The following is a 22,775-nucleotide window of genomic DNA, read 5'->3' on the forward strand; positions in this document are numbered from 1 at the left end:
TGCATGTGTGTGCATAGTCAATTGTGTCTGACTCTTTTGCAACCTTGTGGACTATAGCCTGCCAGGCTCCCCGTCCCTGGAATTTTCTAGGTAAGAATACAGTAATCTGTAAGTGCTATATTATGTTTTGTTTTTGCTAAAATTAGGTTATTTGATAATGCAGGCCTGACCTATCAACTGTTACTGAGCATAGATAAGAAGGCAGTAATGAAGATTTTAATATTTTGCCCTGTGTGCCAGGAACTGAATTATATCCTTAGTTTATATTATCTCATTTTAATTTTGCAAACAATTTCTATTTTAGAAATAAGCTCCTTTATAAAAAGTATAAAACTTAATTGGAAATACACACTCACGTAAACAATAGCTCCCTTAGTATGTGATTACTTTATCTAACTATATTATATAATGTGCTTCTGTTCTTAGTCATGTTTGACTCTTTGTGACTCCAAGAGCTGTAACCTGTGAGGTTCCTCTGTCCATGGGATTATCCTGGCAAGAATATGGGAGTGAGTTGCCATTTCCTATTCCAGGGGATCCCTGATCCAGGGATCACACCCGAGTCACCTACATTGGCAGGCAGATTCTTTACCACTGAGTCACCTGGGATCCCATATTATATACTATTAGTATGTACATTTAGTTGGCTTCATAGACATTTTATAGATAAATGTGAGCTGCTAATTACCTTATTAATTATAGACTACATTATTCACATGCTATTAAACATACATACACATATATGTGTGCATGCAATTTTATCTGTAGATATATACATTTACATTTGTCTATCTAGATATACATACAACTATGTCAAGAGCATCGTGTTTTGTTGCAGGAAGTGAAGCTCCCTAAAGGGTGTTCCAAGCTGATTTTAGGGGATTTCCAGGTGTGGTCCAAAGGGTTTCAGCAAGTGGTTAAGTGGATTTTTCCAGCTTTCCTCCTGGCTCCTTCTTTTAAATTCGCTGCTCTGCTGGAACATATGGGATTTTCTGCTGTTAAATATTTTTGAGTGTTTTACTTGTTTGTGGGTTAAAAGCAAAGGGAAAAACAGATTGTATAAAAGGGCTTACGATTGTCCTGTCTACCTTACAGCCATCTCAAATTTTGCTTTTGAGAGGCAACTATTTTGAAATATTTTATTTTGTGCTTCTTTTTGTAGTTTAAACTTCTGGTTCCTCTCTTGTCATAGTTGTATCAGTATCTTTATTTTTCCTTGTAAATGGAATAACATGTTTCCTAGTAATTAATATGCTTAAACTTCTATGTTTAGATTCATGAAGTGCAGTATGTCTTGTGTCTTCCTTTGTAAAATCCACTATTTGAGATTCTCTTCATTCCTTTATCTCTCATTCTCACTTCCATTTCTTAAAATCTGTCAGCTGCGCTTCTACATTTTTCAAGATGGATAACATTAAATTAAATAACATTCTAATGTGTAAGCAATTTTTAAATCTTTTGTGTTCTCTCTTTGGGTTGTTTGTAATACTAATTAAAAGTGAAAAAGTGAAAGTGAAAGTCACTCAGTTGTGTGTGACTCTTTGTGACCCCATATAGTACATGGAATATCTCCAGGCCAAAATACTAGAGTGGGTAGCCTTTCCCTTCTCCAGGGGATCTTCCCAACCCAGGGATTGAACCCAGGTCTTTGGCACTGCAGGTGGATTCTTTACCAGCTGAGCCACAGGGGAAGCCCAAGAATACTGGAGTGGGAGCCAATCCCTTCTCCAGAGGATCTCCCCTACCTAGGAAATGAACCAGGTTCTCCTGCATTGCAGGTAGATTCTTTACAAACTGAGCTATCAGGGAAGCCCATACAAATTGAACACTGGTAAATTCCTTCATTATTGTAATGTAAATATTAGTTCCTATAAAGCCAAGTAGTATTCTGTGAATACATATTTTTCCTTTATATCCAAGCTTTGGGCCTACTTAAAAGAGATTGTCCCCTACACAGGGTCCTGTTTGTACATACTCAAAACTGAGCCATGTATTCATTTTCTTCATATTCATAGCAAGCATTTTTTTTAAGCAGATTTTTTTCTGTAATCACCCTCATAGTCTCCTATGGAAAGAAGAAATTTATGCTTATTTTCTGTATTTTTAATACTTACCATGTCTATTGCCTGCAGTATATGGTATTCTTCTTTTGAATTTCACTGATTTCCTATTCTAATGAGTTGATTGCTTTAATATTTAGGCAAGGAGATCCAACCAGTCCATTCTAAAGGAGATCAGTCCTGGGTGTTCTTTGGAAGGAATGATGCTAAAGCTGAAACTCCAGTACTTTGGCCACCTCATGCAAAGAGTTGACTCATTGGAAAAGACTCTGATGCTGGGAGGGATTGGGGGCAGGAGGAAAAGGGGACGACAGAAGATGAGATGGCTGGATGGCATCACTGACTCAATGGACCTGAGTTTGAGTGGAGTCCGGGAGATGGTGATGGACAGGGAGGCCTGGTGTGCTGCGATTCATGGGGTCACAAAGAGTCAGACATGACTGAGCGACTGAACTGAATTGAACTTTCCTATGCAGGTTTTTATTTTATTTCTCTTTGCCTTTTTATTTCCTCATGTTCTGTTCCTTTTTATGTCCTAAAGTTTCTTCCAAATCTCAAATATTTCACATTATATATTTAGAAATCCAATTCCTCCCTTCTCCCCACACGCTAGCCCCTTGCTTCAGCACTTTCCTGGAGATCTTCCTTACAAATCTGTCTGGAGTGGTTACTCTTTAGGTCTGGCACCAAAATATCATTCTGACATCTTCATCCTCTGCTTTCCTGGGTGGGTGATTTGTTTCCTTATTACTCGGGTTTACTTTCATTTTGCTAATGTACTTTCTTAAGTCACTTCCTAAGAAAATGGGCGATTCACCTAATCTATAATTTGGTCAAAGATTAAATTCCAGATGGAAAAACATTTGACTCAGAACTTTAAATGAATTCATCTGTTTTGTTCTAGCATCCTACAATGCTAACAGGAAGTAACTAATCCTTTTATAATTTGGGTGTTTTAAAAATTTCACTGTTTAAATCTAGATGGTAGATTTTTCTTTTTCTAACTCAGTATTAAGTGAGCTATTTGATTTTGGATCATGTGCTGGGAAATATATTGTCTTTTTTAATCTGTTTTCTTTTTCTGAAACTCCTGACTGCTTGTTGATCTATATTAATCTGTTTCATTTATATTTTCTCATTTTCCACATTTTCCTTTCTACTGAAAATTTTTATTTTGAGAATGATCTGTTTGATTTAAAGTAGTTCTTTCTTGCTTTGTGACTTTTTATGGCCTCTTGTTCACGCTTAATCAATCTTAATGAATGTATATGATATCGTAAAATAGATAGCCAGTGGGAATTTATGATATAATGTGAGGAACTCAACCCACTGCTCTGTGACAACCTAGAGCAGTTGGCTGGGGTGGGAGGTGGAAGGGAGTTTCAGGATGGAGGGGACATATGTATACCTATGGGTGATTCATGTGTATGTCATAAACCAGCACAATATTGTAAAGCAATTATCCCCCAATTAAAAATGAGTCAATTTTAGAAAATAGGAACTGGATTGAACTATTGGGTTGGACAAAAAGTTCATTGGGTTTTTAGGAAAAACTCAAATAATTTGTTCCAATTACTTGAGAAATGTGTGAATTTTTCAATGAGCATATTATTTAAAAACTGACCTAATTTATTAATGAAAGAATAAGAAGCTTTTCATCTCTCCTTTTCCATGGCAGGTTGTTCCCTAAATAGTTTCCAGTTTCTTGACTCACTTGTTGTTCAGTCGCTCAATTGTGTCCAACTCTTTGTGACCCCATGGACTGCAGCCTTGACTCAGTAGTATAATATGACTTACATTTCCCTTATCTTGCTGAAGCAAGGTAACTCAGTAGCTATTGTCCAGGTAGATTTTCATTTCACCCAGACCTATAGTTTTATACAAAGTAAATTTCCTAACTTCAGAGAACTTCACAACTATTCTCAATAAGAAATTCTTTAGGCAATCCCAGGAACCAACCCCATGAAAGAAATTCTGCTCTATTACTAAATAGCCTTATTCACAAATTTCAGCACCGTAGATATGCTCCATGCATATCTTTCTATCCTTGTATATTTTGAAATATATATATATATATATATATATATAATGAAAAAATCTTAATGAAATATATTTTTCAAGGGTAATAATTAGATTTTTTTGGCATTGTCTTTGGATTCTGGCACTATTCATTTATCTAGAATCTTACTGTATTGCTCTTCATCCTGTTTGTGACGCCAGTTGTCTTGCTTTTCACACTTTCCACAATATTTGGTGAACCCAGAGTAGGCAAGGAGTGAGCTAAGAGGCTGGAAGAAGACAGGAGGAGTCATAGGAACTGCAGACACATTTATTCTCTTCTGGCTGGCACAGCAGCCGCAGAAGCAGATATAGCATAATACAACATAACGGCACACAACCTCTCTCCCGGCCGACACAGCAGCCATAACAGCAGAGCTGTGTTCTCTCCTCTCCTGGCTGACCCAATGGACACAGCCATGAGGCAGCAGTAATGCCACCACTTTTTATGTGGCACTCACATATCCCTGCAGCACAAAGTAGCTCGTGAGCAAGTGAGTACCTCATGACACACAGGGGCAGTACTCTAAGTGATCTCAGCTGTTACATAAACCTTGTGATGTGCATGAGCTGTGCTATAAATGATCTCAGCTGTTACATAGTTATTATTTACAAAACTTGGGGTAAGAGAGCCTGAACAGGCCATCTTGGCTAATTTGCTCTCTCCCCATGCTTGCTCTTATTTTTAAACTATGTTTTGTCTTCTCTAATGGTGTAGGATTCCCTTAAATGGCCTCCGATTATTGAACTAAGTTAACTTTTGAGAATGATTCAATATAAAATCTGAGTGGGATCTCGTCTTGCAATTATTTGGGTTTGTCCTCTGGCAAGGCTGGTGCTGGATGAGTTAATGGATAACTGATCATTGCTCTAAGGCTTTTAAATATCAGAAGTCAGAGGGGTTTTCCTCCAGGTTTCAACACTTAAACTAATTACTAATTGACTTAGTTTGTACCTCTCATAGCATTTTGATCAGTTTTTTAGCGGTAAATATTCTTTATCGGAGATCTAAATGCTGCTCTCCTTATCTGTCTATGCTGTGGGAGAACTGTGGTAAAGGTAAGGAGAGCAAGGAAAAGTGGGAGTGAAAGGGAGTCAGCTATTCTGGGTGGATCAGTGAACCCTCTACTGTTAGCCCCTCTTAATCACTGCTGCTGTAAATAAAGTTTCTCAGCTTTTCCCTGATCCCATTCTCTCTGTGAATATGCAGAGTGAGTCAACAGTTGTCTCTAAACTGTAATGCCTCCACGAATATTCTGGGCTGGAGTTCTCTTTCCTCACTTCCTTCATCAGTATTTTCTAATCATTTTTTTTCCTCTTTTCTCAGTATCCCATTTTGTTTTATCTTTGTGGAATTATACCTTTTTGTTTTCCTTTATATTAAATATTTTAGCCATTGTCCTTTCTTCTTGCCTTCTTAATCGACCACCATTTTCCTCTCAAATACACTCATATCAGTATCAGTTCAGTTGCTTAGTCCTGTCTGACTCTTTGCAACCCCATGGACTGCAGCACATCAGGCCTCCTTGTCCATCACCAACTCCCAGAATTTACTCAAACTCATGTACATTGAGTTGGTGATATCATCCAACCATCTCATCCTCTGTTGTCCCCTTCTTCTCCCTCCCTCAATTTTTTCCAGCATCAGGGTCTTTGGTGGCCAAAGTACTGGAGTTTCAGCTTCAACATCAGTCCTTTCAAAGAATCTTCAGCACTGATTTCCTTTAGGATGGACTGGTTGGATCTCCTTGTAGTCCAAGGGATTCTCAAGAGTCTTCTCCAACACCACAGTTCAAAAGCATCAATTCTTCCCTGCTCAGCTTTCTTTATAGTCCAACTCTTACATCCTTATATGACTACTGGAAAAACCATAGCCTTGACTAGATGAACCATTGTTGGCAAACTAATGTCTCTGCTTTTTAATATGCTGTCTAGGTTGGTCATAACTTTCCTTCCAAGGAGTAAGCATCTTTTATTTTTTTATTTATTTTTTATTTTTTTTTGTTATTTTTTTTAAATTTTATTTTATTTAACTTTACAATATTGTATTGGTTTTGCAATATATCAAAATGAATCTGCCACAGGTATACATGTGTTCCCCATCCTGGACCCTCCTCCCTCCTCCCTCCCCATACCATCCCTCTGGGTCATCCCAGTGCACCAGCCCCAAGCATCCAGTATCGTGCATCAAACCTGGACTGGCAGCTTGTTTCATATATGATATTATACATATTTCAATGCCATTCTCCCAAATCATCCCACCCTCTCCCTCTCCCACAGAGTCCATAAGACTGTTCTATACATCAGTGTCTCCTTTGCTGTCTCGTATACAGGGTTATTGTTACCATCTTTCTAAATTCCATATATATGTGTTAGTATACTGTATTGGTGTTTTTCTTTCTGGCTTACCTCACTCTGTATAATAGGCTCCAGTTTCATCCACCTCATTAGAACTGATTCAAATGTATTCGTTTTAATGGCTGAGTAATACTCCATTGTGTATATGTACCACAGCTTTCTTATCCATTCATCTGCTGATGGACATCTAGGTTGCTTCCATGTCCTGGCTATTATAAACAGTGCTGCGATGAACATTGGGGTACACGTGTCTCTTTCCCTTCTGGTTTACTCGGTGTGTATGCCCAGCAGTGAGATTGCTGGATCATAAGGCAGTTCTATTTCCAGTTTTTTAAGGAATCTCCACACTGTTCTCCATAGTGGCTGTACTAGTTTGCATTCCCACCAACAGTGTAAGAGGGTTCCCTTTTCTCCACACCCTCTCCAGCATTTATTACTTGTAGACTTTTGGATCGCAGCCATTTTCTCTGGCGTGAAATGGTACCTCATTGTGGTTTTTATTTGCATTTCTCTGATAATGAGTGGGCATCTTTTCATGTGTTTGTTAGCCATTTGTATGTTTTCTTTGGAGAAATGTTTATTTAGTTCTGTGGCCCATTTTTTGATTGGGTCATTTATTTTTCTGGAGTTGAGCTGTAGGAGTTGCTTGTATATTTTTGAGATTAGTTGTTTGTCAGTTGCTTCATTTGCTATTATTTTCTCCCATTCCGAAGGCTGTCTTTTCACCTTGCTTATAGTTTCCTTTGTTGTGCAGAAGCTTTTAAGTTTAATTAGGTCCCATTTGTTTATTTTTGCTTTTATTTCCAATATTCTGGGAGGTGGGTCATAGAGGATTCTGCTGTGATGTATGTCAGAGAGTGTTTTGCCTATGTTCTCCTCTAGGAGTTTTATAGTTTCTGGTCTTACGTTTAGATCTTTAATCCATTTTGAGTTTATTTTTGTGTATGGTGTTAGAAAGTGCTCTAGTTTCATTCTTTTACAAGTGGTTGACCAGTTTTCCCAGCACCACTTGTTGAAGAGATTGTCTTTCCTCCATTGTATATTCTTGCCTCCTTTGTCAAAGATAAGGTGTCCATATGTGCATAGATTTATCTCTGGGCTTTCTATTTTGTTCCATTGATCTATATTTCTGTCTTTGTGCCAGTACCATACTGTCTGGATGACTGTGGCTTTGTAGTAGAGCCTGAAGTCAGGTAGGTTGATAACTCCAGTTCCATTCTTCTTTCTCAAGATAGCTTTGGCTATTCAAGGTTTTTTGTATTTCCATACAAATTGTGAAATTATTTGTTCTAGCTCTGTGAAGAATACCGTTGGTAACTTGATAGGGATTGCATTGAATCTACATATTGCTTTGGGTAGTATACTCATTTTCACTATATTGATTCTTCCAATCCATTAACATGGTATATTTCTCCATCTATTAGTGTCCTCTTTGATTTCTTTCACCAGTGTTTTATAGTTTTCTATATATAGGTCTTTAGTTTCTTTAGGTAGATATATTACTAAGTATTTTATTCTTTTCGTTGCAATGGTGAATGGAATTGTTTCCTTAATGTCTCTTTCTATTTTCTCATTATTAATGTATAGGAATGCAAGGGATTTCTGTATGTTGATTTTATATCCTGCAACTTCACTATAGTCATTGATTAGTTCTAGTAATTTTCTGGTGGAGTCTTTAGGGTTTTCTATGTAGAGGATCATGTCATCTGCAAACAGTGAGAGTTTTACTTCTTGTTTTCCCATTTGGATTCCTTTTTCTGCTCTGATTGCTGTGGCCAAAACTTCCAAAACTATGTTGAATAGTAATGGTGAAAGTGGGCACCCTTGTCTTGTTCCTGACTTTAGAGGAAATGCTTTCAATTTTTCACCATTGAGGATAATGTTTGCTGTGGGTTTGTCATATATAGCTTTTATTATGTTGAGGTATGTTCCTTCTATTCCTGCTTTCTGGAGAGTTTTTATCATAAATGGATGTTGAATTTTGTCAAAGGCTTTCTCTGCATCTATTGAGATAATCATATGGTTTTTATTTTTCAATTTGCTAATGTGGTTTGATTGATTTGCAGATATTGAAGAATCCTTGCATCCCTGGGATAAAGCCCACTTGGTCATGGTGTATGATCTTTTTAATGTGTTGTTGGATTCTGAGTGCTAGAATTTTGTTAAGGACTTTTGCATCTATGTTCATCAGTGATATTGGCCTGTAGTTTTCTTTTTTTGTGGCATCTTTGTCAGGTTTTAGTATTAGGGTGATGGTGGCCTCATAGAATGAGTTTGGAAGTTTACCTTCCTCTGCAATTTTCTGGAAGAGTTTGAGTAGGATAGGTGTTAGCTCTTCTCTAAATTTTTGGTAGAATTCAGCTGTGAAGCCGTGTGGACCTGGGCTTTTGTTTGCTGGAAGATTTTTTATTACAGTTTCAGTTTCCGTGCTTGTGATGGGTCTGTTAAGATTTTCTATTTCTTCCTGGTCCAATTTTGGAAAGTTGTACTTTTCTAAGAATTTGTCCATTTCTTCCACGTTTTCCATTTTATTGCCATATAATTTTGATAGTAGTCTCTTATGATCCTTTGTATTTCTGTGTTGTCTGTTGTGATCTCTCCATTTTCATTTCTAATTTTATTGATTTGATTTTTCTCCCTTTGTTTCTTGATGAGTTTGGCTGATGGTTTGTCAATTTTATTTATCCTTTCAAAGAACCAGCTTTTGGCTTTGTTGATTTTTGCTATGGTCTCTTTTGTTTCTTTTGCAATTATTTCTGCCCTAATTTTTAAGATTTCTTTCCTTCTACTAACCCTGGGGTTCTTCATTTCTTCCTTTTCTTGTTGCTTTAGGTGTAGACTTAGGTTATTTATTTGACTTTTTTCTTGTTTCTTGAGGTATGCCTGTATTGCTATGAACTTTCCCCTTAGGACTGCTTTTACCGTGTCCCACAGGTTTTGGGTTGTTGTGTTTTCATTTTCATTTGTTTCTATGCAAATTTTGATTTCTTTTTTTGACTTCTTTTGTGATTTGTTGGTTATTCAGCAGCGTGCTGTTCAGCCTCCATATGTTGGACTTTTTAATAGTTTTTCTTCTGTAATTGAGATCTAATCTTACTGCATTGTGGTCAGAAAAGAGAGTAAGCATCTTTTAATTTCATGGCTGCAATCACCATCTGCAGTGATTTTGGAGCCCCCCAAAATAAAGGCAGCCACTGTTTCCACTGTTTCTCCATCTATTTGCCATGAAGTGATCGGACCAGATGCCATGATCTTAGTTTTCTGAATGTTGAGTTTTAAGCCAACATTTTTACTCTCCTCTTTCACTTTCATCAAGAGGCTCTTTAGTTCTTCTTTGCTTTCTGCCATAAGGGTAGTGCCATCTGCATATCTGAGGTTATTGGTATTTCTCCCAGCAATCTTGATTCCAGCTTGTGCTTCTTCCAGCCCAGCGTTTCTTATAATGTACTCTGCATATGTTAAATACGCTCACATAGAAGATTATTTTAGGAGCAGTAATGAAGGTCAAATAAAAATAAGGGATGAGAAGGAAGATATTTATAAGAAAGGATCATATTCTGAACTTTGTGATATTTACATGGCACTTATGACTTGGAAGGCCTTTGAGAAATAAAGCCAAATGACATTAAAATGGTGTACAGTTTCTGAAAATGAATGTTTTTTCTTTCTTTCTTTAAAATAATTGTGCATTAAAAACACAGTGTTTTTTTTTTTATTCCCTTTGTAAAGAACTAGTCACATTACATATATGCTTCTTATTGTTTTATGGAATACATTGTGGTTAGGCAGATTAGGTTACAGGTTTGAATCCAAAGCATGACTTAAAAGAACATGTTGAGCATCAAAATGAAGGCAGTTTAATAATATGAGAGATCACTGTGAAGAAGTCATGTTATGGGCACATCTTATTTCAATTACTATAGTAATTGACCTGTTTGTGGAACTTTCACATGAAAAAGGATGCCTTAAGGGAACTAGTTATATACACTTTTGTTCATGTCCCTAAAGTGGGTTAACAAATGACAGGTTTCATTTATAGTGATTTCTATGGATAATATTGCTTTCTCAATTAATACAAGATAAAGTTAAAATATACATTTATTTTATCAAACATTAAACAGCAAAAGCAATATTCATTGGTGTACATTTTTCATTTATACTATTTCTCAGCAGCACTGTTGCCTAGAGTGTGACATATCTCCTACTGACATTTGTAATATATGTCAAAATGGCAGTGATGTTTATTGCTTTCTTTTGGAACTTACTCTTCGCACAAAAGTAAACCCTGGATAGATAAATTTGATCTGATGATGAAGGATAAGAACAGTGATATGTATTGTTTGGATAATCTATCACAAGACACTGTCAGATAATCCCCAGAGAGTACACTTATACTTTATATACTGTATTTTTCTTCAGAGACAGTTATTACCCATTTTTGAGATGACAAAAAGAGAGTAAAAGAAAATAGGTTGCTGTATGAAGCAAAGATGAGTGTATTATCACTCAGGAAGAGTGTTGTTATAAGCTGGAAGGCACAGAGACACATTTTTATTTTAAAAGACAAAGGCCAAGAAGGTATTCAGAATTTACACAGCAATGAAGGATGTGAATGTGGAAATCACAGTTGCCTTGATACTCTTGAATTTAAAAAATTTCCTGAGTTCATTCTATGCAACTATATCTTGAATTATTCTGTGTTACAAGAGGTTCTTATAGTTCTTATAACTATATAAGTTCTACATATAACTGTAATTCTATATAATGTAAAACCCTTATGGTGTTTCTAGAAGCATCAAATAATTGCTACAGAATGATATCTGTGTTAATTTTAATAACTTTTTGTTTTTAAAAAATTCTTTTCTGGAAATTTAATCATGATTTCCCAAAGGCACTTTTAAAAAAGAAAGAAGCAATATCTTAAGCATGCATGTTCACATGCATACACAGAACCATGAGCCTGGTTATTTGGTGTATAAATAGGAAAACCAGTTTTGGTACCAGGTATCACAGAGCCACTTCCCTCTACTGTTGTTCCCATACCCCCAAGTGTGCCATTCTCCAATGTCTGACCCAAGACAGAAGATTCCTTAGGCTATTCATTTTGCTACTTTGCTGACATGAAGTTAATGGCTACTGTAAGTCAAAGTTTAGCCCTTTGGGTACCATCTTCCAGAGTCCTGGTCTCCAGAGGTGGATGTAATATCACCAACTGCAGCCTCAGTCTAAGATGAGAGTTCAGACTTCCTAAATATTTCCCCTATCCATCAGAGTAAGGCTGTCTTCTCCCTAGTATATACTTCTTTCACCTCAAACACTTAAGGCTTGTCTTTTATTGATTCATTTCTTCATGGGACTCAGGCAGAGGAGTAATGGTGTATGGCTACTATTGGTTTACCATCTTTATCTTATTTGGGGAAATGATTCATTATTCTCTCTGGGTTTTGTTGATCAGGACAAAATTGTCTCTTATGGTACATTCTGAGCCAAAACATTCTTGCCACTTAAAACCTGAGCATTTCTCTGGCCTTACTTTATATTTCCTTCTCCAAAGGTGGAACTGTGAAAAAAAAAAAAAAAAAAGTTCCCATTCACAGACCAAAACCTGCTTTACTTTGTTCAGCTCCCAATAGTAGGTATGCTGCTGCTGCTGCTGCTAAGATACATGTTAAAACCTATTTTAACACAGGATTAAGTTACCTTAGAATTAAAGACATAGTGTAACAGGGTAATGAAGGTTGAAGACTGGAGAGGATAGTGTTTGTACTCAGATGCCAGGTTGGCCACATACTAGCTCTGTGGCCTTGGTTCAAGTGGATAGCTTATCTGTGCCCTAGTGTCTCAAGAAGCCCTTTTTTTTATTTCTCATCTATGTGGTTTATAATAGTTATTGAATAAAGATGGTGGTGGTTTAGTCATTGTGTCTGACTCTTTGTGACCCCATAGGCTCTAGGCCACCAGGTTCCTCTGTCCATGGGATTTTTCAGGCAAGAATATTGGAGTGGGTTGTCATTTCCTGACCCAGGGATTTAAACAGAGTCTCCTGCATACTTACTGCTTTCCTTGCACATACATTGCAAATAATTTTGGCAGTTTTATACTAGCCTTTTCAATTGTTTTAATTGGATATAATAATGTCCATCAGAGAAGCTTTAAATTTTTTTTTTGTCAAATTCATCACTCTTCTTATTTTACTGGTTTTTTTCTTGATACTTTCATAAAAATTTTTCCGTATTCAAATATTATTAATCCCAAGTTTTTTTCTGGTGCTTTCATGGCTTTATATATTACATTTGTATCTTTAATTTATCTGGAATTTATTTTGGCATGTCTGGTATGAAGGGCTTCCAAGGTGTCACTAGTGGTAAAGAATCTGCCTGCCAAAGCAGAAGACAAAAGAGACACAGGTTTAATCCCTGGGTGGGGAAGATCCCCTGGAGTAGGAAATGGCAACCCACTCCAGTATTCTTGCCTAGAAAATTCCATGGGCAGAGGAGACTGGTGGGCTATAATTCATGGGGTCACAAAGAAACAGACATGTGACTGAGTGACTGAGCACATCCGGTAATAGGTTATAATCCAGCTATCTTTTTTCCTATGTCTATGAAGTGACTTGTTTTTCATTAATTTATAAAGATTTTTTAAATCCACAATTTAAACAGACCAAAAATGTTCTCAAACTTTGTATTATGTGTTAGCACTACTGATTCATTTCACCAATGGTGGTATTCTTACCCATAATTTTGCTTCTCTGTCTAGAAAGCAAATATTATAATCTTTTTTATACTGCCATCATCTCTAAATTTTCTCCGTGAACTGTCCTTAAAAGGTTAGGACTGAAATCTATCTATCTATCTTACTATCTGTCTATCTATCTTCCTGCTTTGAAAGGCCTCACTCATTGGGATATTTTCTTTGATATTTTGATTTTTGAATTGCCAAAGTGGTTTTTTGTATTATAAATGGATTTAAGGATGGAATGTCAATAGATTCTTAGTGGATTTGTGACCCCAAAGCAGTGACAGCAAGGACAATGATGCTACTCTCCAGGGATAATTGCTGTATTATATTTAAGATATATTCCATGATATTTCAAATTTAGTTATCAAAAGTGAATATCTTATCTGCTTAATAATGATTATTTAGGAAAGATTGACCTGGTGGCTATCATTAAATTATTCAGTGCAGATTTTCTTTGCTGTATGTAAAATTCATGTAATAGTACATGTTATTTTCTAGATAGTGATTTTTGGAGTGGAGACCAAAAGCCCTTATCTCTTATTATGTAGTTAAATAATAAAAATCTGATATAGAACAATGAGATACAGTGTGTTTAATGATTATTTCATTTCATTTAGTTTTTAAAATTCTTATGGAGTTTAATATAATTTAGTTTAATATTTATTAAATATAAAACAGATTTATAGAATTGTCTCACATTGTACCTATTAAGTTCAGTTTCAGTTCAGTTGCTCAGTCGTGTCCAACTCTTCACAACCCCATGGACTGCAGCACGCCAGCCTTCCTTGTCCATCACTAACTCCTGAAGCTTGCTCAAACTCATGTCCATTGAGTCGGTGATGCCATCCAACCATCTCATCCTCTATCATCCCCTATTCCTCCTGCCCTCAATCTTTCCCAGCATCAGGGGCCTTTCCAATGAGTCAATTCCTCATATCAGGTGGCCAAAATATTGGAGTTTCAGCTTCAGTGTTAGTCCTTTCAATGAACATTCAGGACTGATTTCCTTTAGGATTGACTGGTTGGACCTCCTTGCAGTCCAAGGGACTCTCAAGAGTCTTCTCCAACACCACATTTCAAAAGCAATTCTTTAGCACTCAGCTTTCTTTATAGTCCAACCCTCACATCCATACATGACTACTGGAAAAGCCATAGCTTTGACTAGATGGAACTTTGTTGGCAAAGTAATGTCTCTGCTTTTTAATATGCTTGCTATCCAGGTTGGTCATAGCTTTTCTTCCAAGGAGCAAGTGTCTTTTAATTTCATGGCTGTAGTTACCATCTGCAGTGATTTTAGAGCTCCCCAAAATAAAGTCTGTCACTGTTTCCATTGTTTCCCCAAATATTTGCCATGAAGTGATGGGACCAGATGCCATGATCTTCGTCTTCTGAATGTTGAGTTTTAAGTCAACTTTTTCACTCTCCTCTTTCACTCTCATTAAAAGACTCTTTAGTTCTTCGAGTTCTGCCATAAGGGTGGTGTCATCTGCATATCTGAGGTTATTGATCTTTCTCCTGGCAATCTTGATTCCAGCTTGTGCTTCATCAAGCCCAGCATTTCGCATGATCTACTCTGCATATCAGTTAAATAAGCAGGGTGGCAATATACAACTTTGACATACTCCTTTCCTGATTTGGAACCAGTTTGTTGTTCCATGTCCAGTTCTAACTGTTGCTTCTTGACCTGCATACAGATTTCTCATTCAGGACTGAAAATAAATTTGAACTCAACTGATTACATCAAATTATGTATTGTAATGTTTTTCATCAAATAACAAAGTCATATATATTTAGGCCAAAGTTGGCAATCTTTAGAATCCTAATACAACTCACTAGTTCTATAATCTTGAACAAGTAACTTAACCTGTCTGGAACCAGCTCACTTTTCATGTAGTTAACCTTTTCTCCTTGTATTAAAGGCAGATCTGCCTTTATCTGAGCTTCCCTGCTGGTTCAGTGGTAAAGAAGCCACCTGCCAGTGCAGGAGATGTGAGTTTGATCCCTGTCTCAGAAGATTCCCTGGAGAATAAAATGGCAACCCACTCCAGTATTCTTACCTGGAAAATTATATGGACAGAGGAACCTGGTGGGCTATGGTCCATGGGGTTGCAAAGAGTCATATATGATTTAGTGACTGAACAACAATTTGCTTTATATCTTTTATCCTTTATGTCTTTTAGTTACTGGTAATAAACGTGATGTCTAAGAATTATCTTAAGTCATTCTTAGATTTTCAATCAGGTGTAGCTGAAAGTACGCTGGGCTTAGAGTCATAAGCTCTTAGTTTTAGTCCAGGCACTGTTATTTATCAGCTGCTTAATGTTAGACAAATCACTTAATATCTTAATATTAGTTAAAATCACTTAGTATCACCAACTCAATGGACATGAGTTTGAACAAACTCCAGGAGATAGTGGAGGACAGATGAACCTGATGTGGTATATGGTATAGTCCATGGGGTCCCAAATATTTGGACATGAGTTAGTGACTGACAACAACAAAAATCACTTAATGACATTTTGCTGCAGCTTTTTATAAGTTAATCAGAAGGATTATGAGCAGGACTAAGTGGGCAACTGAAAGCAGTTTAGGGGTTTAGAAAGTTGATGGAGTAAGAAGAAATGTTGGTGGCTAGAAGAGGCATTGGCTAGGCATGGAGATGACATAAAAGATCAGTGTGGCTCTTTTCTGAAAGTAGTCAAAATTTTTTGAGCCCATACATTAAGCAACAATGATATTGGGCATTTAGAAAAATGTGTAGTACTGTGGACTTCTGATACTTTATCATTAAATCTATAAAATTTAAGACAAATAAAATTACTTTTAATTTATTATATTTTATAATTATAGAATAATTATAGAATTATAGAATAAAATAATTATAGAATAATTATAGAATTCTAGAATAAAATAATTATAGAATAATTATAGAATTCTAGAATAAAATAATTATAGAATAAAAAATCTAATTATTATATTTTATTATATTTTCTAATTACATAAAATATAATAAAATATAATAATTAGATTATTTTATTCTCATCATGCTATTAAACTTGACTAATGTCTTAGCCAGTCAGGAAGTTAATGAGTTATTTAAGGGTCAGAAATACTGGTTATATTGTATTACATATTATATTTCTTCATGTTACCCACAGCTAGCAAATCTTTGTCTGAAATGCTATTCCTTTCCTAATACCATTTAATTCCTTTTCAAATACCATTAAATTCCTTTACTTTTATGGTAATATTTGCATTAATCATGATTAGTGGCAACTCTGGACTAAATCTTTTACATGTCTTCATCTGCAGTCTTTCTCTTCTTAGTATGACATGTAATACTTTGCAAAAATGAAAGCCCTCTTAGTCGTCAGGCATTTTCATGAAAAGTATGAGGTTGTGAGTCATATTGCCCATGCCTTATTTATTTCTAACTTGGGACCTTATGCAAATTAATTTCTCTGATCTTCAGTTTTATCACCTCTAAAATCAGTTTTGTAATAACCACTTTAAAATAACTTTTATTAGAGTTAAATAATAAAATGTCTATAGAATTTAACCAGGTGCTCAGTACTTGACAAACCTTCATATTATTACTATTAAGAATCTTTCTATATTTTTTATAGAATCTTTCTATATTTTAGTTGTTTATTAAAAATATCTTTCTCTTCATTTTTCAAGCTTTGCCTTCTTGCTTAAACCCAATTTATTCTACCACAAATCTGGTAAATTGAGAGTAACTACAGTCCCCAATCCCATAAATACATCACTCAGTCTTACAGACCCTTGACTTGTTCTTCCTCAGTGAGCTTTTCCTTTGAACTCCAATCCCACAGTCATGCCCCAGTATTTTATTTTACATGGTTAGAGAAATTTCAGTGCTTATGTTATGGAGATGTTTGGTAGATCTTGGTTTACTTTGCAAAGTGCTCTCTCCATCTGTTACTTTATCTTACTTGGGCTGTCTCTGCAACCTGGGAAGGCCCAGAGGTTTGGCGTTCCCATACAGGGAGCGGAACCCAGAAGACCTGAGTGAAAACCAGGAATCCTGACCTCTAGTTTTATCTATAAGATAGCAATGTTAATGCAATTGAGAAGCCCGTATGTCAGTTCTGGATCTGAGGGGTTCAAGTGATGTTATCATGTTTTCTTTGTTTTGCTTCAACACTGTCTCTTTCTCACTTTGCACTTCAATTTACCTCACTCTTTTGGCTCTTGGAGTCTGGTTTTATTTTCAGATATGTGTTAGTAAGGAGTTCTGCCCCTTTCCATTGTGCACTGAGTCTGTACCAAATTCCCATCACCTTCCAGGAGCTTTCTTTCGGGTGTTCTGATGTACCTCTTCCCCTCCTGTGATTGGGCTTTTGCATATGCCCTAACCCAGCTTCAGATCATCTGCCTTTGAAAGTGGGGTACTGTATTTACCTAATAGAAATTATTCTCTAAATCATGACTTGTTTTATTTATTACTAATGTAACATAAAATATAAACCACAGAAGCTTTCAGATTAGTGAACCAGAATGCATCTATGTGTCAAGCTTCAAACTCCAGGGATAGAAACTTCTAAGTCTGGGACCTTACCCTATATATCTCTTCATCCGGCAGTTCATTCATATCCTTTTATGTTAACCAGTAACCTAGCAAGTAAAGGGGAAAAAAGAACATAAAAATACACCATATAAAATATTAGAATTTGAGTTTTATTTGGAGAGATCTTTTCGAATTAAATACCTTTAAGAATTCCAGTTGAGCTATTTCAAATCCTGAAAGATGATGCTGAGAAAGTGCTGCACTCAATGTGCCAGCAAATCTGGAAAACTCAGCAGTGGCCACAGGACTGGAAAAGCTCAGTTTTCATTCCAATCCCAAAGAAAGGCAATGTCAAACAATGCTCAAACTACCGCACAATTGCACTCATCTCACACACTAGTAAAGTAATGCTCAAAATTCTCTAAGACATGCTTCGGCAATACGTGATCCGTGAACTTCTAGATGTTCAAGCTGGTTTTAGAAAAGGCAGAGGAACCAGAGATCAAATTGCCAACATCCGCTGGATCATCAAAAAAGCAAGAGATTCCAGAAAAACAGCTATTTCTGCTTTATTGACCATGCCAAAGCCTTTGACTGTGTGGATCACAATAAACTATGGGAAATTCTGAAAGAGATGAGAATACCAGACACCTGACCTGCCTCTTGAGAAACCTGTATGCAGGTCAGGAAGCAACAGTTAGAATTGGACATGGAACAACAGACTGGTTCCAAATAGGAAAAGGAGTACATCAAGGCTGTATATTGTCACCCTGCTTATTTAACTTATATGCAGAGTACATCATGAGAAATGCTGGACTGGAAGAAGCACAAGCTGGAATCAAGATTGCCAGGATAAATATCATTAATCTCAGATATGCAGATGACACCACCCTTATGGCAGAAAGTGAATAAGAACTCAAAAGCCTCTTGATGAAAGTGAAAGAGGAGAGTGAAAGAGTTGGCTTAAAGCTCAACATTAAGAAAACTAAGATCATGGCATCTGGTCCCAACACTTCATGAGAAGTAGGTGGGGAAACAGTAGAAACAGTATCAGACTTTATTTTTTGGGCTCCAAAATCACTGCAGATGGTGACTGCAGCCATGAAATTAAAAGACGCTTACTCCTTGGAAGGAAAGTTATGTCCAACCTAGATAGCATATTCAAAAGCAGAGACATTACTTTGCCAACAAAGGTCCATCTAGTCAAGGCTATGGTTTTTCCTGTGGTCATGTATGGATGTGAGAGTTGGACTGTGAAGAAACCTGAGAGCCAAAGAATTGATGCTTTTGAACTGTGTTGTTGGAGAAGACTCTTGAGAGTCCCTTGGACTGCAAGGAGATCCAACCAGTCCATTTTAAAGGAGATCAGCCCTGGGTGTTCTTTGGAAGGAATGATGCTAAAGCTGAAACTCCAGTACTTTGGCCACCCCATGTGAAGAGTTGACTCATTGGAAAAGACTCTGATGCTGGGAGGGATTGGGGGCAGGAGGAGAAGGGGATGACAGAGGATGAGATGGCTGGATGGCATCACTGACTCGATGGACGTGAGTCTGAGTGAACGCCGGGAGTTGGTGATGAACAGGGAGGCCTGGCGTGCTGCGATTCATGGAGTCACAAAGAGTCGGACATGACTGAGCAACTGTACTGAACTGAACTGACCTTTAAGACTAATGAATTCCTGTTTACTTTAGATATCAGCTTCCTCAATGCAGTTTTTTCTGACTCCTCATTCCAGGTCATGGTCTTTTGTTATTCTCTGCTTCATAAAATCTAGATCCTTGTTTCTTTTCTTCTTAGAACATTATCTCAGTTTATAATTCTACCTTTATTAATAATATTTTGATTAATGTCCCCTTCCCTCATTGCAAGCTCTGAGAGAGAAGGGGCTCTATTGCTTTTTGGTCATTACTTCATCTCCAACCCACCATAGAGTCCAGCTCATAGTGAGAAGTGATTTTTGAGAGTATGAATATAAAGAGCTATTAAGTGAGAGAGGTGGGATTTCAAATCAGATTTGACTCTAAAGGCACTATTCCATGGTAATGATATATTTTTAGCTTATTATAATAATTACCACACTGAATGTTCAGAACTTGTCTTGGACATACTTAAAAATAATATATGAATGCTTAGGTTTTCTAGTTTAACCAGACTATTTTTTTCATAATTTGTAATACTAATAAAATGAAGAATCTTGGTGAGAGAGATGGTGGATGCCTATGGAGAATTTGGGAGGATGAGACCCTTACAGGCAGACTCAGTGATCATCTCTGCCTGTATGTTTGTTTTTGGGAGGTCAGAGGGCAGAGCACAGCCCCTGGTTCCAGTTCTGGAGGACTCAGGCCCCACGCATTGAGTGGGGCACTGACTGCTTACCTTGCTCCTGTTTTGGCCCAGCCGCAAAGTGGAGTAGCCCAGTGAGTCAATAACAATGAACTAGTTCCAGGGGAAGAATATATGCATATCGGAGAAATATTCGGGTGGGTTTTGTGTTGTTTGCAGTTGTGCCCAAAAACATTTCAGAAGGAAGCAGAGGAGATTTTGCATTAAAAGTGAGTTGGTTGCTGCTGCTGCTCCGTCACTTTAGTCGTGTCTGACTCTGTGCGACCTTCTCAGTTCAGTTTAGTTCAGTCACTCAGTTGTGTCCGACTCTGCGACCCCATGAATCGCAGCATGCTAGGCCTCCCTATCCATCACCAACTCCCGGAGTTTACCCAAACTCATGTCCATTGAATCGGTGATGCCACCCAGCCATCTCAGCCTCTGTTGTCCCCTTCTTGCTTCTCCCTCTTGCTCTCCCTGTCTCTACTGTGACTCCTAAGATTTTAGTATGTAAATGCTGTCCATAGCCAGGAATCCCTAATGACATGTGGATGATGTGTAAGCACAATTCTCTAGTGAAATTGAGGTCATGCACTATTATCTGCAGCCTTTTCTCTCTTCACTATGAAGATTGTAGTATTTTTATGTAATAGAAAATACAGAAGAATTTTGCTGTATTAATTTCATTGCTTTGCTTTGATGTTAACAAAATGTTGATCTACTATTTTAAAAAAGCATGTATATTTCTTTTCAAAATCCTAACACTTAAACACCTTAAATACTATTTATTTCCTTTGGTTTTTAATATACCCACTTATATTTTAGTTTGTAGAATAATATCAAGACTACATTTTCTCTATATTTGTCTTGCAGTTTATAACTTTGATTCTTATATATTTAAATGATATTTAATAAGATTAAAGTTGACACTGTATGTTCTATGTCTATAAAGTTGACACTGTATTTATGTTCTATAACACTGTATTTATTGTCTGTATGTTCTATGACCTTGAAATTTCTTTGGAAATATGACCCCAGATTAATATCATAGGTTAGATTTACTTCTTTATTTTTACTCGTAATTTTCCCAGAATTAGAAATATTTGGTTGCCAGGTGGACAATTATAGTGCTTAAGAGTGACTTTATGAGCAGCCTGCGGTTGCCTGTTAACCAGAGATTCTGGATGAATGGCAGGATTCATTGTTGCCAATATGTAAGGCAGTTCTCATAAGCCTGACTTAAGGCTGAGCTCCTCTTTCATAGTTTTTGTAATGCACACCCAAACCTAAAAATGGCGTGGTCATTTTGAGCATGCCCCTGGCTTTAAATCATGTATTATCTTGTTTCTTTCTTGCCTGATTAGAATGGATGAAGCTTTGTAAACCAAGCACAAATTGCTTCCCAAGATTGCATTCAACTAATTTAGCTATGTTTTCATTCTAATCTGAAACATATATATTCTTCCCATCTGCTAGACATACACTTATTTTAGATGCTTAAATTGTATTTTGTCTATGTCTGGTGGTTTAGCCTGATTCTGTGTTGTAAACTTCCAAAGTCATTCTAAAGACTTTGAAAACATCTAGAGTTAGTTCTAATTTAGTGGAAAAACAGTCAATAAATGTGTTGGTTTTTGAAATCTCAGTTTCAAAATCACCTAATTGTCAAATGCCAGATAATAAAATCTGTTTGTTCAAAAATTGACCTTTTACCTATTTATTTTATCCCATTAACACTAGAGAGCTTTGAAGTTCTCTTATCACTGATTAAATTTCTTAAAGACCAGGGTAGATTTATTATTATGAAGTTTTACCTTAGAAAAAAGAAAAATTCAAATGTACTTTTTTTGCATAAGGCATTTTATGTTATATATTATATATTCACAATATTATTATGTAGATAAGATTTTTCATGTTACCAATTGCTAGCAGTATGTTTAGAAGAGTTTGAATTCTATAATTACACACTTTCTTCATCAGGTTCTTCTTGTATATTCAAGTGCTATGAAAAGTCTTTATCTCGAACTCCATTTGTAATCTACACAATAACCTGGGAGAACACAAATAATTAATGGGATGCACTTTAATTCCAAGGTCTACTAAGGGAGTCTTATTTAGTATGTGTGGCTTGGGGAATATCAGTGGTTAGGAAGGGATCTTAGTAGAAGGAAGAAGCCTGTCTGTATATCTGAATGCATGTGATTGAGTCTGGGAAGGAATATGGGTTCCCAAAGTGAGGTCAGAAGTGGGTTGGAACCCAGTACTTTTATAGAAGTATATAACCTTCAACCACACCCTACAATATCTAAAAGAACATGAGGGTCTGATACCAGAAAAGTACAAAGCAAAGCATCTTACTATTAGTGGATTAAAATTGCTTCCCAAAATCATAGATTTAAAAAAATTCTTCCCTTATGACCTAGCAATGCCACTGCTGGGCATATGTGCTAAGTCGCTTCAGTTGTGTCCGACTTTTTGTGACCCTATGGACTGTAGGCTCCTCTATCCATGGGATTCTCCAGGCAAGAATACTGGAGCGGGTTGCCATTTCCTTCTCCAGGGGATCTTCCCCATCCAGGGATTGAACCTGCATCTCTTAGGTCTCCTGCATGGCAGCCAGGTTCTTTACCACTAGTGCCACCGAGGAAACCAAATTGAAAGAGACACATGTGCTGCTGCTGTTGCTAAGTCGCTTCAGTTGTGTC

The 22,775-nt window shown here is 36.7% G+C and overlaps 1 protein-coding gene across 1 annotated transcript in view; it reads left to right on the top strand.

Annotated features, from left to right (window-relative positions):
- The window catches only part of SPAG16 (sperm associated antigen 16), a 1,086,909-nt gene that overhangs the window by 117,431 nt on the left and 946,703 nt on the right, over positions 1 to 22,775 (top strand). The gene's annotated exons all lie outside the window — the stretch shown is intronic.

The sequence above is a fragment of the Bubalus bubalis genome, chromosome 2, assembly GCF_019923935.1.
Source record: "Bubalus bubalis isolate 160015118507 breed Murrah chromosome 2, NDDB_SH_1, whole genome shotgun sequence".
NCBI lineage: Eukaryota > Metazoa > Chordata > Mammalia > Artiodactyla > Bovidae > Bubalus > Bubalus bubalis.